Below are 12,911 nucleotides of genomic sequence, written 5' to 3' on the forward strand. Positions count from 1 at the left end.
CCACCCAAGTGCAACTTTCCCATTTGAACCCAGTTTCCAAGTAGCTTTCCATTATCTCAAGCTCTAGTGGAATATTTAGTGTCATCTATAAGTCTACATGGTCTAGTATTAGACATGGAGGTTGGCAGCCCTGCATACGATAGGGGGGTCTGAGCTTGATGATCCTTGAGGTCCCTTCCAACCCAGGCCATTCTATGATTCTATGAACAGTTGCGTTAAAGTGGATCTGTGGAGATCATCCACACCAAGCCCTCACATATGGCAGCACTAACTTTGAAATTACATGTGGTGAGGATAACTCAGCATTTCTACAATGATTGCTCTAGTGGATTACAAATCTTATGCAGGCAGTAATAGAAATTATGCACCTGTGCATCTGGTCAAAGGCGTACTGAAAATCATTTAGATACAAGATCTTCATTAAACGATTTGAGTTCTCATTTCACCATCAATCACCTTAAAAGACTATGAGAAAATAATAATTAAAAAGGTGATATTGATTTCAGTGCTGGGCTCTAACTATACAGATGCACGTTGTCAAAACATGCAGTAAAGTGAAGCTAGATTTACAGTTATTATTTCCTGAATTTTGAATGGTCTATATCCCCACTGTACAATTAAAAATAAATAAATAAATAAATAAATAAATAAAATCATTGTTTGCAGATAGAATCCTGATAAAGAGGTAAAATAAAATAAGGAAATTCCAAAATGGAAAATAACTTGGTTAAAATTGCCAGGCAAGACACTGAAAGAGAGTCTATGTGATGAACCTTACAGCTTAAGAAAGGTGCTCCTCCTCACCATACCTTTACAAGTCTGCAGAATACAGCTTCAAGAGCTGCAAAGTATAGGAACCGTACGAGTGTAGTAAGGGCTCTGCACTGGGAAACTACCAATGCTGAGAATCACTCATCATGAGACGTAAGTATGGTCCATGAACTTCTACAGGATTTAATGCCTCAGAAAAGCAATTAGCATGACTGCTTACTTGAAGAGCAGGTTGAACTTTATCCAAACTGAATACCATTGAAAATACTTGCAACACAGCGCTTCTGCTACCATATGAAAAAACAAGCTCTCTCTTCACTGCATTTCCACTTTCTGTTCTGTACCAGTTTCTTCTCATATCTGTTTCACCTGTTGTCAGATTTAACAAAACTATAACTATCAGTTTCATTACTGCTTCATATCTCGCTATATTTAATTACAGTATGCTGTCACTTTAGTTCTGAAAACGAGCTTTGCTTTCTAGCTTGCAGCTTGTCAAAAACTAAAATAGTGATTATTTTTTCTTCATAACAGAAACAAATCTCCAGATACTCCAAAAGCAGTAGCTAAGTATTGGCCTATTGTCTCCTGGTCTGCAACCAACTGGACTTTGCTTATTTCTGCAGTTGTTCAATGAAAGAAGTAGATGCTCAGACCCTCCCCTTAGGAAATGTCGTACCAGGCTTGTTGAGATTGAACAGAACAACAACATTTCAAAAGCACATCTTTCTCAACAGCTAAATGCATCGCAGAAAAGCAGAGCTAACCATTTCAATCAAAAATTGTTCAAAACAGTAGTAATTCATTAAGAAAATAACTGCTGTTCATCCCCAAGAGATTCCCACTGAATTTCACAACCCAGGAATTAAATTCAGACTTAACTTGTATTTTTGTTACCTGATTGATTCCATTGGAGAGAGCTGAGATGGTGCTGGGCAGGGTGTAGGGGCCACACACTGCTGCCGTTTCTCCTTGGCTGGTTTTAAAAGATTACAGCTTCTCCTTTGGTTTCTCTTACTAGAACTACCCGGTTGCTTAATTAAGCAACCCTATTAAGATCTCTTTTCTTGCTGCAGCCTGACTGAGGATCATACTTCCCTAGATACTTCTGGAATGGGGTGGTTGAGTTAGTAAGCCTGAATATCAAACCATGTCAACTGTGTCCTCTGACCCCAGATTTACCCTGGAGGATACCTCTGGTTTAGCAGCCACATTCTCTGCTTCTGTATCTATCTCTTCAGCTAACAATGAAATTCATCCTCCAGTGCTTTTCAGCAGCACACAGCAGGTTGGGAGCAGGAGCAACAACTGCCCAATTAAAATCAAGATGTCTGATATGCAGAAGGCAAACTGAAATCTGCCTGGGCTATCAGGGCGAAAACCTTCAGGCTTATGCAATTAACCTCAGGATAATTGATGACCATGAGTAATCAAGCTGAGGTTTGGGGTCTCATACAAATAACATTCTGGGGAATATCATTCAGTATCGACTCAAAGAAAAGGGCTCCACTGAATCAATAACACCATCTCCTGAAGTGCAGAGGGTTTCCTTCAAAATCTTCTTTAATTACCAGATGAAATCACCAGGTGCTTGGAAGACTGAAAACAGTAGATACAGTTGTGCTAGCATTCCCACTGCCCCTCTAAGCTGTTGCATACAAAGAATGGTAAAACCCTTTAGCTGGTTGTGGGGAAGAAAGGCATCCCATTCTCAAAATCATCCCCTGATTATTTACTAGAATGGTTTAGTAATAATACAGGCAAAAACATGCATGAGAAACTTTATGGTATTACCGAAGAGATAAAAATCAAACCAGAAAAAAAAAAAAAAAAAATTCTTATTCTGGAGTTCTAGGGGCCACACAAAGAGCTGTACCCAAACCACTACTCTGATAAAACACCAAAGGAATACTGCTTTCAAACAAGTCCTTCACCTTTCCTTCCCTCTACTCCTGATTTACCTTTCGCTTTAGACTGAGAGCTTGCTGAAACCTTTCTTCTGCTATGACTTTTTTGACTTCACCTTCATTTAAAAAATTGATTTTTAACTATTTATTAATTTTTAATGAGGACAGCTATTACATATAACTCCCTGCAATTATTACCTTGATGTAACTGTTACAGGTTGATTCCCAGAAGGTATATTGCACTGACCATAACCAGACACCCTGCCATAAGATCCCCTTTGCCTTCTCATCCCTGAAATTCCACCCTGAGGATCGGATCTGGAGAAAACCACTTGATTAGCAAGGAACGAATGTATTTTTTGCAATGGAGACATAAGCTCAGTCAGTGCATTGGATCTGGTGTCAAAAGTGTCTGAAAGTCAGCAAGAAGCTTGTTGTAAAATAACTGATTAATAAGAGAGCTCAGGGTGCTTAAGGAGCTGACCCCCAGAAGGTCTAGAAAGTTAAGAAAGTATTTCTAAACCCATTCTGGAGCTGCAGTTATTAACAAATAGATGATCTCCACAAGCATCATCCTGTGGCTGCTTCCACTGTTTCCCACAGTGACCTCAACAGCAGAGGGACACAAATCAGAAGAGTATTGAAAAATCAAAACAAAACCAAAAGAAAATCAATTAGTATAGCTTATGTCATGTCTGTGTCCTTACAGCTGAGCTGAGTCTTACATTTAAAATAATGATTCAGTGACATTTGTTATTAGTGGTTTTTTTACATATAAGAGGCATGATTTTCATGAAGACTCACAGCAGTAACTATAAGAGCACGAAATGAATTTTCTGACAATTTACAAGCATATTTATTAACTAAATTACAAAGTCAGATTAGTTTAAAATATAGATCCATTAAGAAAATTGATGCTTTGGGTTTGACCTTTTGTTTGTTTGTTTCTGCAGTCATGGTAGTGGATTAATCCAGATCCTCATCACACTCAAAGATCACAAGGATCTTGCACTGACAACACCTGAAGGTTTTTCCAAGATTGGTGTCTTTTTTTTTTTTTTTTTTTTTTTTTTACCTCATAAAAATTTCCCTCTTAAAAAAAAAACAAAAACAACCCACGTTTAATTTTTGCCTTCAGAGGATGCTATGAAGAACATGTGAAGATACCTGAAAAGCCCACAGCTAGAATGGCCCTTTCACTTCCCACCAGGAGGGACACTTTGCTGCAGTTCTTCTGTAAACAGAGGGAAGCAGGTGCTGCTTTGAGTGATGAATCTCCTAACTGCACACAGATGGATCAGCCCCTCTGAGAACTGCCTTGTCGTGTCATCGTGGGAGAGAAAAAATGTTATCCTTAACATCATTTAACGCTAACCTGACATCACAAATGTTCAGATGCTTTGATTATTGCATGAGATCATTACAGTAAAAGGAGAAGACAGCATTAAACCATTAGGCATGTTGTACAGATGTAATTACTTGGGATACAGGAGATAGCAATATATGCTTTGTCAAATCAGTCGGCAAAGGATGCAGCTGCCTTACACAGCCCCTGCTGGAGGTAATGTGGTGATTATGACAATGTCTATATAATCCTCAGCACTGTAATATTACAATTCTATTCATCCTCTTTCTACTAAGAATCTCAAAGAATTTAATGACTTCAATGAGTTGTGATTTTCTTTCTGTTAAGAACAGGAAAATACTTTAAGACTAGATCCAGTTCTTCTTTACAACAGAGAAAATCAGAAGAATTTTTGTTTTCATTTGATGGATTTAATCTCAGAGACTTTTTACACCATTAGGATTCTGAAAAAAGGAAGAGCCAAACACATTCAGGTTCCACAAAGGCATTGTTTGTATGCTAGCATAGCAAACATACAACTTGAAACTTCAAACTGTGAACTAAAGATTTTGTCAGACAGTATTTGTTCCACCCACGTGTAGAGACCCAGCAGAGGGTTGGGTAACCTTTTGCTGAATCATTAGGTTTTGACCATTGTTTGGGCAGTGTACGGCATGCGATAGATGTCTGGTCCAATACAGCCAATCCCATATACAAACAGTCAGGTAGAATGTCTCCAGTATCTTATCCTTAGATGCTACACACTTGTGCATGAAAAGCAATGAGTGGGCCACATTCATGCACTGAGACAGTTGTAGAAGTTTGTCTACATCCTAAGATAATCCCTGCTTTGATTGCAAGGTTAAGGAGTGTGCTTCTTATGCTGGAATTCAGCTGGAGCTTGGAAGGGCTGTGACCTGGAAACATGATGTTGATACTTGCATAGCTGGATATTTTTTTTAAAATAAAATAAAATAAAAGAGATGTCAGAGCTCTGAAGGTTGAAGATTTTACTCTAAGGGTTACTGGTGAATTTGTCATGATGAGACAATAAAATAAAATATCGGGGAACTAAAAAGAGAAGTCTGGAGAACACAAGGCATACAGTGCCTCAGGGAAAAGAATGGCATGTAATTATAACCGTACGCTGCTCTGAAAAGATAAAGCTGCATGTAAAAAGGTTATAGGCTCAGGGAAAGGGAGCAAAGATGGATCTTGGAACTCCAAAAGAGGGGGAAAAAAGGATTTAATCATGTATGAGTGGATACTGTTCATTTAGGCATTCCAGTCATTTTCTTTCATCTCATAATATTTTGCAGTACTGACCTGTGAACTCAGTGCTAGCATAATGTGCCCATTTCTAGCAAGCTTATTCCTCAAAGGTTACTCTCCCCTGCTTAGGTGTTATTTAAATGGTACCTTAGTATGGTTCTCTAATCAGCAGTGCAATTTAAAAAATGTAAGTAAGAGGAAGAGCTCAGGTCTTTTCAAGATCACATTTTTCATTCTCATCTATCTGGAACTGTTCTAGCAACAGTATTTACAACAACTCAGCTTCAGAGACAGCATTCTGGGCTAAAGCCCAAAGAAGAAAAGATGCCTTTCTTCTCATCCAGATGACCCAGCTGGGGAAGAACGATATCTGCGGCACAACAGTGGCCAGACTTCAAAAACATTTGAGTAAAGTAAAAACAAATACAAGGTTCTATCACAGGAACTGGTATGCGCTTCAAAACACGAAGGTACCTGCTAATGGTGTCTGGATGAGGAGCTACAAGATATGGTTTAGTAGTTTGTGGTGGCAATGATAATGGGAGGATGGTTGGACTAGATGATCTTGTAGGATCCTTTCAACCTTGTGATTCTACGATTCTATGATTCTATTACCACTACCAAATTTTCTCATGTTTGGGCAAGTTTCTCTTTTTCCACTCTCTTTTCAAAAAAGCACTTATTTGAAAACATATTTAAAATGCAGTCAACACTACAACCTGCAGCAGTAAAGCAGCTTTGTCTAGAGAGTAAGAAACAAGATCAAGAATGTGTTTTCCAAACTCATCTCAGCTAAACATTTGATGAGCATCTCCAGGCAAGTCCTGTCATCTCTCCATACTATTGGAGAGACCTATGAAATGCAGGGTAGCTGTACTGAAGATATTTAAATGGGTTAGGGCACTGACAACCATAAAGCTCAATTCTGGGAAGACCTGCCCATTTTTGCACATTGACAAATTAATTAAGCTAGCATGGCTTTCAGGGCTTCTGTCATCTCAGCGGCACTACATTTATACATGTGCACATGTATATTATTATAACTATAAATTGAGAGTGCTCACACTGACCCATCTTAAGGGCAAATGGGCAAAATTCCCTTCAATAAAAAATGTGTGAAGACATTAAGTCAAAAAGTTTATACACGAAAAGCAAAGTTACTGCCATAAAACCCTTGTTGGTAACATACTTCATTTTCTGCTGCCTCAAAGTATGAAGAATGGTGGAAAACTGAGCTGCAAGCAGTAGAAATTTTCCCTTGAGGGAGCTGCAAAATAAAGATTTTTGAAATATATCATAGAATTTGTGGATGCTGTTCGTGCTGACAGGAATCTGGCTTGCAGCCAGCCCTAAGCCTCAAGTCAAGTGCGTGACAGCCATCATATGCAGTATAGCATTTTGAGGAACTGCAAGAGGACAGTATGGTTACCTTCCTCTTAAACAAAAACCAGACTCTGGAGAGAGAGAAAAAGGTAGATGAAGACAAGGCCTTATTATACTGTAAAAACTAAAGGAACTGAAACGAGCCAAAAAACTAAAGGAACTGAAATGAAACAAAGGGGTATCAAGTGTTGATAAGAGTACTTCATGGTGAAACATACGGCATTTTCTCAGCTACAGTGGTTGGGCCCTTCTGACTACTTATATCAGAGACTAAACTTGGCAGAGAGAGTATTTTATGGCATATAACTAACAGCTCCGCTAAGAGGAGAATTTCAAGTATTTTACTGTTAAGGGAAGAAGCATAACGAAGGGAGTGAAGAACATTTTCATTATGTCAGGCAGTAAAAACAAACCATAAGAGACTGCCTACAGCAGTGGTTTCAGACCTGTGGCTTAACAGCAACCTCTTGCCTGCCAAACTTTCAGATATTGCTGGTGGCCACAGAGAGCTGCTGTCAGGCTGGAAATTGATGGGGAAGGCGAAGTATAACATCATACAGAGGATATTACTTCTCACTCCTGTTGCTCTCAAATCAGCAAAAAAATGGAAGGCACTGGCAAACAGTTGCAAGAGTGGAAGGTAAGAAGTGGGGGAAAAAAAAAAAGAAATAGTTTGACTAGATAAAGAAAGACGAGGTTTGGAAGGAGAAATGATGTCTTTTACTAGAGTAATAGCTATAGCTTACAAAAACCAGACAGATGTCCAGACACACTATACCTTCTGAAAACCAATGTAAGAACACACGATATCAGGACCGACAGCTGAGTATTCCAGGGGTTGTAAAAACTTCTGTCTCCTGAATAAGCCAATTTTTGTTCAGCCCTGGAAGGTACAACACTCTTAACAATTTTGGAAGATCTGTGAGCAGAGCAATGGTAGAGGTGAAGCTAACTTCAAAATCCAGACAGCACAACTAAGCCAAATTATGTTTTGCATTGCCTATCTACCCATCTCCAGGTTACTTTGCTTCCTATACACATATGGGAATGATGCATAGGGCTTTTTTGCATTTAAACTCTCATCTATGGGATCTCTGAATTTGGATTCAAGAAAAAAAAACAGAAATAAATATCACGAGATAGAAAAGTAAGAGAAAATGCCTCCATGAGATACAAATAGCTTTATTTTTTTCCTTTTGTGTTTTCTCCACATCTTTCCTCCACTCATTTCACCATCACATCATAGCTTGGGTTTATGTCATATTCAGAGACCCGGGAGCGAAAACTGAAGATGGAACCCTCTCTCCTTCCAAGTGGAGGACTCCTGTTGGTAGCTGGATCAGCTCGACTCTTCCATGCCAAAACAGGACCAGTGAGCAGCTTTTCAGGGATTTTCAGGGATTCTCAACCCAAAACCCAACTATTCCTGCCATGCCCATATACTAGAAACTCGATCAATAAAAAAACGTTTCTTCTCCAGACAAATATGTGACAGAGAAAAATTATTATCTTTTCTAAGAAAATTTTGTACAAGCAGGCAGTACTAAATAATCTCTTGGAGACTGATGTCCTTTTAATCCTAAGTTAGCTGCAAGGATGAGCTTTCTCCACAAACACAAACAATTGTGAAGCATACACAGCCCTTGCCATGGAGCTGTATAGTGCTCTATCCTAAAGAAATGTCGGGTACCAATTCTGCATATTGCACTTACAGTGTACTGAAAAGCTTTATAAGAATGTTACAAAGCAATTAAGGAGAAATCACATTCAGGCCTTGCCCCTAGAGACCCCAGCACATTTCCCAACATCCACCAAATAGGGTTGGTGATGCCAGATCTACAGCTGCCAAAGCATTATTTTTTCCTAGGCATCTTGCCCCAGTCAGTGTGATCACACTGGGTGTTTTGGAGACTCAATAGCCTGATCTGTCTCAGAGGAACCTTAATGTTTCTGGGAAATCTGGATGTCTCTTTACTTGGTGCTTCTGGTAGAGGAAAAAAAGAGAGAGGAAAAAAGAAGTCCCCATTATTTTCTTCCCATAACTACCCCACTTCTGAGCACATTCCTGATCCCCCGCAGACAAGCAGATTAACTTGATGCGGTGGCAGCATGAATGAAAAATTACTATGTCCCGAGCCTTGCAGCTAAGACCTTCCTTGTTAAACCGTACAGAAAATATTTACACAATACTACGCTTAAAATGTACAGCAAAAGAAGCAGAGTAGATCTGTACCTTTGTAGGGCTGGTGGTTGCACTCTGCTGTTTCAGGATCTGTGCTGAGATAAAGTGACGGGGAGTTTTATAACGCAGTAACCAACTTGCCTCCTGCCTTCAGCACCAGTGCTCAGCATTGGCCAAAGCCCGTGGAGCCATGTGGGACAAAAGGGCTTCACCATGGCATCTTTGCCTTTCCCTTGCCAAGCACAGCCAATCAAGCCAGCAGTGTGTAAACCACAAACCATGCAGGAACTCACAGGCACGGCTGCTTACAGAGATGGGTGTGGGGCTCAGTTTTGTGCGGTTTTATTCTTCTACTCTCACGGTGACAGATGCTTGAGAACAGTTTCTGAGAATGCTACAACTGTTCTCTGCTCCAGCTGCATTTCAAGCACTGGGGCACTCCATATCTTGCTCAACATTTGGGTGTCTGATGCATCTGTCTGGAAAATACCTGTCTCTTGTATGCAAGTAGTGGTCTGCAGAAGCATGTCCTGAAAGATGCCCTCTTTTCTAACATGGGGTGATTGGTGGTCATGCACCATCTTTGTCTGAACTTCAGGGGCACTTCTGCTGTATACATTCTCTGATGTGAAAGAGTCCATGGTTGCACATATACAGTGTGCTCACAGTTTAGCAGGGTCTGTTGCAATAGGATAAGTAACAATGGTTTCAAATTGAAAGGGGGAGATTTAGATAGGATATGAGGAAAAAGTTTTACTGTTAAGGGCTGTGAGACGCTGGCACAGGCTGCCCAGAGAGGTGGTGGATACTACGTCCCTGGAGACATCCAAGGTCAGGCTGGAGGGACTCTGAGCACCCTGACTGAGCTGTGGGTGTCCCTGTGTGTTGCAGAGGAGTTGGGCTAGATGGCCTCTAAGGATCCCTTTCAACTCACGTGATTCCATGACACGTGAGAAGATGTGTTGTATCTCTGTAAGAAAACACAAGCACACATAAGGATCACCTCAAGCAGTTTAGGCACAGGCCATCAGAGAAATAATTTAAGAAAGCATCCAAGGTTTCAGCAGCCTCTGTGATTATATCAACTAAGCAGCTGTCTTTGAGCTGTGAGAGAAGAGATGTGAAAATCTGATTCCCAAAAGAACACGCAAACATTGTTTTACTTTTAGAATCATTGCACCAGTTCAGACACCAGCAGGAGGGCACCAAGGGAGGATGGCAGCCTGGAGAAAGCAAAAGCCATCTACATCCAGCAATGAAGATTTGCTGGGATACCATCTGTGCCATGGCTCTTTAAGATGCTGAAGTAGTTGTGGATGATGTAAATACAAGGGGAAAAGATCACAATTAAGGTTTCTCTTCAGAAGAACCCCTTTTTTCCTTTTCATCCCCACTCCTGCCAGCAGGGGCCTGCAGGCCTGTGGAGGAAGAGAAGTTGGTGACTAGAAAAACGGTCTTTACCAGAGAGTAGGAGCTCCCTTAAGAAACATAGCCCTGGCCCAAAGAGCTGTGCCTGCAGCACATGGCACCGGGCATTTCATGGGGAAGTAAAAAGGACTCAACATCAAGAGAAATGTCTCCCTGAAGTCATCACTCAGAGGCCACTTGAAAACATAGCCTAAAAGGTTAATTTTGCTTTGCAAGTTGTTAGCAAGGAATTGACCATTGTCTGGAGCTGAAATAGATTTATAAATTATCAGGTTCTCGAGTCAGGGATATTAACAGTCCCTGGTTTCCTGAAGCCACTTTTCTCAATTTTGTAACCGACTGAGGATTTGGATGCGTTTCTGTTTCATTGAGCATAGTTCAGAGCTTGGTGCTTTTTCCATCCTCTGTGCTCAAATGCAGAAACAGAAAATGTTGCAACTCCTTGTTAGCATTGGTTTTGAAGAACAAGCAGCCAGGTTGGTCAGGTTGAATGTATGTCTCTCAGCACAGAACAGATGTTACAACTAGAAATGGGTAAGAAGCTATTGACCACATTATTGATAATATTTTGCAGGAGGAGGACCAACTTTTTAAGTAGTCTGATAGCAATAGGACAAGGAAGAATGGCTTTAAACTAAAAGAAGAGAAATTTAGAGTAGAGGTTGGAAAAAATTCTTTACTCAGAGGGTGGTGAGGCACTGGCACAGCTGCCCAGAGAGCTGTGGGTGCCCCATCCCTGGAGGTTCACAGCCAGGTTGGATGGGGCCCTGGGCAGCCTGAGCTGGGGGGTGGCAGCCCTGCCCACAGCACGGGGTGAGACTGGGTGGGCTTTGAGGTCCTTTCCAACCCAATCATTCTGTGATTCTGTGATATCAGAATAATATCTTCTGCTCTCCAAAATTACAGAGAAGGATTAAGCTGTTTTGTGAATTTCTAGTAGATTACTCTTTTGCTCTTTTTAATGATTATTTTATGCTAAAAACCTCAGTCTTGCAAGCATTTCAACATGCATGTTGTTTTCAGTATTACCAAAAATCAGTTATACATGCAGTACTGTAGCACAAGGCACTCAGTTGGCTCAAGGACAGAGGCACAGAATGCAAGAATCAAATCATGATCTCTTGTTTGCTAACACTAAGACCTAAACAGTGTTCAGCTTCATTTATATGACATGATCTGCATTAACTGACAAACAAAAGCAAAAGGCAGGAAATTAGTTCAGGGTTGTATCCAGGCTTCAAGCCTTTATAGTCAGAATGGCTCAATTCAAATATGATTTAAGTAAGAAAATCTGCCGTATTTTATGTTTCAGTTTTGCTGTTGTTGTTTTTGTCAGAGGAAGGTCTTTTAAGTTAATGACTTGTTTTTGGTATGATTCAACAGTATTGGCATATTTTTATCTCAAGCACATCCCACCCCCTTAGTGTCTTAGAGTACTAGATAGATAAATATATCTCAGCATTAATATTATGTCATCTGTCAATATAGAAGTGCAGTGGTTTTGCCCCTCAAATACTTGTACTGTAATGTCAGGTCATAGCAGTACACTCTTTTTACATGTCTAAAATATTCTGTAGCTCCTGAAGGGAAGAGGAAGTGCATGCTGACATTATTCATATTGTCCTTTTTGTATGCATACAGAACTTCAAGCTGTCACTCTTGAACTTTTCATCATTTCCTAAAAACAAAGAAACAGAAAGAAGCATGGCATGCCTTGCTTGCTGAGAACGCATCTCATCAAAATCCTATGTGTACAAAAATCAAACTGAGTGGGGACCCAGATAAGAAGAACACGGTAATAAGTTTTCCATCCAAGCAAGTTATGATTGCAGCAGGATTATCTAATCAACTCATAAACACAAAAACAAAAACAAGAACCCAACATCAAAGCATGCTGCCATATAAACGATGTCACAGTGCAACTCTGACAGAGGAAGAGAGAGAAATATACAAAAGCAAAAGAGGAGTCTCGCGATTGAAGTTTTTAATAGCTTCATTGAAACACATGACAAATTCAGTTTCTCTCAGTGGGAGAGGCAGATAAAAATGGGCTCCATTTGAAGTGCAAACAACAAAGAGGCATGGGGAGTTGTAAAACATACAGCACTCTCCTCATAAAGATCCCACTTTCTCTCAGTTCCAAGTGTTTGCAACTGTCTCTCCCCGTGAAATCTTAATTAAACCAATATATTTCCCATCTAAGTCACTTAAAGATGTGTGTAGTTTGATAAAAAGGTTAATTAGCTGTATTCTTTAAAACATTAAAAAGGTACCATTTTGATCTTTTGCTTGAAATTCATGCCTATCCTTGCATCAAAATATCCCTCAGTCTGGGCTATGGTAGCTAGCAGGCAAAAGCACACTGGTAAGCAGGGAGAGGGGAAGGGGGATGTGACAGAAAACAAACATTTATTATGAATTTTAGTATTTTTTACCTTGTGTTCTCATAGAGCACATTAGAGATTGTCTCCCTTTTTGAGGCTGAGTGTTTTTCAGGGTTTGAAAACAAATTGATCCATGATGAAGGCGGGCCCCTCTCTGGTGACTCAGCTGGGAATAGCACAGAAATCTACCCAGCCTGATGTGAACTAATAAAAGGAAAGGAGGGAAACAGGAACATCTC

The 12,911-nt window shown here is 40.2% G+C and overlaps 1 protein-coding gene across 1 annotated transcript in view; it reads right to left on the reverse strand.

The window, feature by feature from the left end:
* GRAP2 (GRB2 related adaptor protein 2) overlaps positions 1-9,050 on the reverse strand; it is a 38,106-nt gene extending 29,056 nt beyond the window's left edge. Inside the window, exon 1 of the mRNA XM_032444708.2 lies at positions 8,912-9,050. The gene's annotated coding sequence lies outside the window, so the exon portion shown is untranslated. The remainder of the gene's footprint in view (positions 1-8,911) is intronic.
* Positions 9,051-12,911: the final 3,861 nt, after the last annotated feature.

This window comes from Coturnix japonica, chromosome 1, assembly GCF_054131305.1.
Source record: "Coturnix japonica strain WE chromosome 1, WE-NBRP24, whole genome shotgun sequence".
In the NCBI taxonomy this organism is placed as follows: Eukaryota; Metazoa; Chordata; class Aves; order Galliformes; family Phasianidae; genus Coturnix; species Coturnix japonica.